The sequence below is a fragment of the Arachis duranensis genome, chromosome 2, assembly GCF_000817695.3.
Source record: "Arachis duranensis cultivar V14167 chromosome 2, aradu.V14167.gnm2.J7QH, whole genome shotgun sequence".
Taxonomy (NCBI): Eukaryota; Viridiplantae; Streptophyta; class Magnoliopsida; order Fabales; family Fabaceae; genus Arachis; species Arachis duranensis.
Window position 1 is genome coordinate 62,564,822 of NC_029773.3, and position 6,231 is coordinate 62,571,052.

The 6,231-nt window shown below is 37.4% G+C and overlaps 1 pseudogene; it reads left to right on the top strand.

The window, feature by feature from the left end:
- Window positions 1-354: 354 nt before the first annotated feature.
- On the top strand, window positions 355-6,016 carry LOC107474615 (probable carboxylesterase 1; annotated as a pseudogene).
- The last annotated feature ends 215 nt before the right edge of the window (window positions 6,017-6,231 follow it).

Genomic DNA, 6,231 nt, shown 5'->3' on the forward strand with positions numbered 1-6,231 from the left:
CCTAACATTAGGATCACCCTCCGCACACTAATGAATTGAACATCCACCAATTGTTAATTGTGCATGAGTAAACCGAATCAAAAGAAATAACCATCCAATTAAAAATAATGAACATCATCTATGTACATATTGAATTGAACATCCGACATATTTATTGTTCATAATGTTTAGTATTCTCATTATCTACCTATACTTTTCCATTTAAAAAAGTTATATTCCAGCCAACATGTTCTCTTTTTCCATGAAGAATGGAGAATGCTTATTAGGTGAATCCATTGATTATATAAGTGAAGCCTTGGTCCGCTTAAACCCTCATCACATTCATCACTCTATCTTAGCACTCCAACAACAATAATGGCAACTATCACACCGTTGAGCTCCTCCGTCCTCAAGCAACATGCTTTCTTCCGTCTGATGACCCCTACGCCACCTCGGGAAACAAACCTTTCATTCACCTACAGCCCTAAGATTCATCAATCTCTCTCTAAGCACTGCACCAAACAACAAAAAACCCATAACGTTAACAGTGGCAGCAGCTACCCCACCGACAAAGGAGATATTTCACGAGTTCGACTTCTTTGTTGTTTACACAGACGGAACCGTAGAGTGTTGAAAAATAAAAGAACAAGGCACACACACTCACGAAGAATATAAAATGAAGAGGAATGCATGTATTGAATGTATTTGTGTTGTTTTTTTGAAATGATTGTTACATATGTATTTATATCTTTCTTTGACATCTAAATTTAATACATCCTAATAAACAAATGGTTTAAATTAAAACTAAATATAGATAATTTATTCAAAGTGTGGTTTCTATTCATTCTTGAATTCTAACCATCAAGTTTATTTTTAACATCCTTCCTTAAACTTGATAATTTTCTGACTCCAATCATAATCCTTAACTTTTGAAAAGCATCATATTTCAGAGGTTTTGTGAAAATGTCAGCAACTTGATCAAGTGATTTCACATACTCAACCTCCACATGCATGTTCTCAATACATTGTCGAATGAAATGATACTTTGCTTCTATGTGCTTGCTTCTGTCATGAAACACTAGATTCTTTGCTAGGGCAATCACTGACTTATTGTCCATCATGATCTTGGTGGATTCAGCTTGCTCAAAATGAAGTTCCTTCAGTAGTATCTTCAGCCAAATTGCATGACATGCACAGGCAGTGGCAGCAACATATTCAGCTTCACAAGTTGAAAGAGTGACTATAGGTTGTTTCTTTGAACACCAAGAAATTGCATTATTTCCAAAAAAGAAAACAAAGCCAGTAGTACTCTTCCTGTCGTCAATATCCCCAACATAATCACTATCACAATAGCCCATTAATTTGAATTCATCTGAAGCTGAATAAAACATGCCATACTCAAGAGTGCCTCTAAGATAGTGAAGAATTCTCTTGGCTGCCTTCATGTGGGTTTCTGTTGGATTTTCCATGTAACGACTAACTAACCCAACTGAAAATAAAATGTCAGGTCTGGTACAGGTCAAATACCTCAAACTCCCAACGAGACTTCTGAATAATGTTTGATCAACTTTTCTTACTCCTTCTTCCTCTTTGGAAAGTGACTCCACACTCCATAGGTGTATTGGTAGGATTGCAGTCTAGCATGTTGAGTTTCTTCAATAGCTCTCTTGCATAAGCCTTTTGTGAGATGAAAATTCCATCCTCCATTTGTTTCACTTCAATTTCCAGATAATAAGACATTAGTCCCATATCACTCATCTCAAATTCTTGAGCCATTACTTTCTTAAATTCTTCAAACATTATTTGATTGTTTCCTGTGAATATAAGGTCATCCACATAGACACAAACAAATAACAAATTTTCTCTTTCCTCTTTCACATAGAGTGCATATTCATGAATGCACCTAGTGAAACCATTATCTTGAAAATACGTATCAAGACGATCATTCCAAGCTCTTGGAGCTTGCTTCAGTCCATATAAGGCCTTTTTAAGCCTTAACACTTTATCTTCACAACCCTCAACAACAAAACCCAAAGGTTATTCAATATAAACTTCTTCCAGAAGATTATCATTTAGAAAAGTAGATTTCACATCCATTTGGTGGATTTTTCAATTGTTCTATGCTGCAAGTGACAACAATAGCCTTATCGTCTCCAAACGAGCAACTGGAGCAAACACCTCATCATAATCTATTCCTTGCTTCTGCTTATACCCTTTTGCAACGAGTCTTGCCTTATATCTTTCTACATCACCTTTAGAGTTCTTCTTAACTCTGTAAACCCATTTGATTCTAATAGCCTGATGACCACTTGGAAGTGATGCAAGTTCCCAAGTGTTGTTCTTCTCAATTGCTTGAATTTCTTCCTCCATAGCTCGTATCCATTTCTCATCTTTGACAGCTTCTTTAAAACTTAAAGGCTCATCATTGGAGAGTAAACACAATAAATTTTCATCCTCTAGCATTTCTATTTGCTTATAGAGATCAGGGAGACTTCAATATCTGTGAGGGCCTTCGCTTGAACTAGAGGATGGAGATGACGATGATGATGCTAGTGGGGTTAATGCTGGTGTTGAAGGATCGATTTCGCCTTGCACTTCTTGTATCGGGGCTTCTTTTTTCTCAAAGTAAGGCAGAAAATCATAAATGACTTCATTTTGTGTACTCCAGTCCTACTTTGCATTTTTTTCAAACTCAACATCTCTGCTTATTATTACTTTATTATTTATGGGATTGAAGAATTTGTAGCCTTTAGTATTCTCCTCATAACCAATAAATACAAGCTTTTGACTCCTATCATCAAGCTTCGATCTTTCTTGCTCAGGAATTTGGACATATGCAATAGATCCAAATACCCTTAAATGTGATACATTAGGCTTCAAACCACTCCATGCTTCTTGAGGTGTTATATCTCTCAAACTCTTGGTAGGTGAGCGGTTTGAGAGATAAACTGCACATGCAACTACTTCTCCCCATAGCTTTTTTGGTCAGGTAATGACTTACTTTTTAACATCGTTCTTACCATATTTAAAATTGTCCTATTCTTTCTTTCACCAACTCCATTTTGTTGAGGCGATCTAGTAACAGTTAGGGGACGTCGAATACCATGATTTTCACAAAACATCTTGAATTCATTTGAAGTGAATTCTCCACCTCTGTCAGTTCTGAGAGCTTTTATCTCATAGCCACTTTCTTTTTCAACAAGGGCTTTAAACTTCTTAAATGCTTCAAATGCTTCGCTCTTTTACTTCAAGAAATAAACCCATATTTTTCTTAAATAATCATCAATGAAAAGCAAAAAATAGACGCTCTTACCAAGTGACAAAGGCTTGATAAGTCCACAAACATTCGCGTGGATAAACTGAAGTGGCTTGGTAGCTCTTGATTTGGACTGCTTTGGAAAACTCCTTCTTGAATGTTTTCCAAGTAAACAAGCTTCACATAACTGATGAGGATGATCAATTTTTGAATTCCTTTTACCATCTTCTTTGTTCCTAATTCTTTAAACCCACCAAAATTTAAATGTCCATATCTCATATGCCAAATCCATGGTGGATCTTCAATACATGACTTCAAACATATAGCTCCACCGCTTCTCATGTTTAACAAGAACATACGATTTCTTGTCATAGAAACCTTAGCAATAAGATTTCTATTTTTATCTCTAAGCCAAAGATAGTGATTTTCCATGACTATCTTGCAACCATTCTCCATAAGTTGTCCAATACTCAAGATAGTATTCTTCATCTTTGGGATGTAATAAACATTGGAAAGAACCTTATGACTTCCATTCTTCAGCTTGAATAGAATCGTCCCTTTGCCATCAATCTTTACTTTTGATTCATCACCAAAATGCACGTGTCCTTTTACGTTGGTGTCGAGTGCTACAAAATTACTCCTATTACCTGTCATATGGTTGCTAGCTCCATTGTCAAGATACCATGTACTATCTTCAGAATTTTGATCTTCCTTGAGCGTAAGGAATAATGTTGGTTCTTCAATATCTTCACTGTGCACAACAAGTTTATTTTCTTCTTCTTTGGATGTTTGACACTCCCAAGAATAATGTTCATTCTTTCCACATGAATAGCATTCAACGTGTCTTTTGTCAACTGTTCTTCCTCTTCCACGACCTCGAACAAAATTTTGATTTTTTTCTCTTGAGAATAATTTTTCTCATCTCTTCCTCCTCCGTAACCACGCCCTCGTCCTCGTCCACGGCCTCGACCTCGTCCTTGTCTTCCACTTTCGTTGGTTTCTCCTCTACTATTCCATGAAAATTTTGCCTGTAAGACATGCTCCACACGTTCTTGCTTGCCTTTATCCATTCTTTCTTCATGGGCCCGTAAGGAACCATTCAACTGATCAATGGACATCGTATCCAAGTCTTTGGACTCCTCAATGGCTACCACCACATGGTAAAATTTTAAGTTGAGAGAATGAATGATTTTCTCAACAATATGAACATTTTCTAATTTTTCTCCAAGCCTTTTCATTTGGTGTACTACCGTCAAAATTTTGATGAAATAATCCAAAATGGATTCAGTTTCCTTCATCATTAGAGACTCAAACTCAGCCCTTAGAGTTTGAAGACGAATCTTCTTCACCTTTTCAACTCCTATGACGGAATTTTGAAGAGTATCCCAAGCTTTCTTTGCATTGGTTATATCAGCAATCTTCTCAAACATATCATCATCCAAGCCTTGATGAATGATAGTAAGTGCACATTGATCTTTCTTTCTTTTATTTTCTAATTCTTCCTTCTGAGCTTCTGTTAGCTTCTTCACATTTTCTGGTTCTACATAACCTTTTTCAATCATCTCCCACACTCTTTGAGCACCGAAAATTGCTTTCATTCGAGTTGTCCAGTTGTCATAGTTGAGCTTAAATAATTGTGAATATTAAAAAGATAAAGTAGTTGCTTTTGATGAAGACATTTTATAAGTGACTCTGATACCACTTTGTTGGAAAATAAAAGAACAAGGCACACACATTCACGAAAAATATAAAATGAAGAGAAATGTATGTATTGAATGTATTTGTGTGTTGTCTTTCTTGAAATAATTGTTACATATATATTTATATCTTTCTTTGACATCTAAATTTAATACATCCTAATAAACAAATGGTTTAAATTAAAATTAAATATAGATAATTTATTCAAAGTGTGGTTTCTATTCATTCTTGAATTCTAACCATCAAATTTAATTTTAACATGGAGGTCCTCTGTCCTCCACCAGCATTCGTTCCTCCCTTCGAACTCCACATCAAGGATGCTGAAATCACCACCACCAACCCGCCTCACCGCTCGCCTCTTCTTCCCAAAAAGCCACGAGAACAAAAAACTCCCCATCGTCCTCTACTTCAATGGGAGTGGCTTCTACTCCAGGTCCGCCCTCGGTCCAGAATATAGCAACCATCTTGCAGACATCGCCAATCAATCCAATGTCCTCGCTGTCTCTGTAGAGTACTCTAAGTTTCCGGCCCGACACCCACCTGCGTGCTACAAGGAGGCCTTGACCTCCCTCGATTGGATCGCATTGCACGCAAGCGGGCATGGGCCGGAGCCTTGGCTAAACAACCACGTCAACCTGCAGCGTGTTTTCGTCGCCAGAAACAGTGCCGGCACTAACATCACCCATTACGTGGTCAGCAAAGTGGGAAAACAGGACATCCGAAAGGTATAAATGTGGAGGGTGCGATTATGGTGCACCCTTTCTTTGGTGGATTAGGGGAAGATAGGCAGTGGCTGTATATGTGCAAGGATAATGAGCGGCCGGAGGATCCAAGGCTGAAACCGGCGGCGGAAGATTTAAATACTTTTGGGTGTAGGAGGGCTTTGGTGTGTGTGGCAGAGACTGATCCGTTGAGACCTGCTGGAGAGAACTTCTTTAGGGATCTGAAGAATAATAGTTGAGGTGGCGTGTTGAGCTGGAACTGAATAAGGGTATTGGACATTCCGATCAAGTTTATAAGCCATATGACGAAAACGTTCCTCTCGTCGTGCCAAGGATTGCTACTTTCATTAATGAACAATAAATATGTTATCTGTTCTGATCTGATCTTGACGTCAGAAATAATGAGCTTCTGTTGTTTTAGATATTGATGTTTATAAATTATAATAAGTGAGTGTAGGACTCACAAAAAATGCATATGTTAAAGACTCACAATCGCCGTACATGCATGCATGCCTCCTTATTAGTATTATTTACTGAAATGTATCCATATGTCCGAAAATTTATTAGCTATTTTTA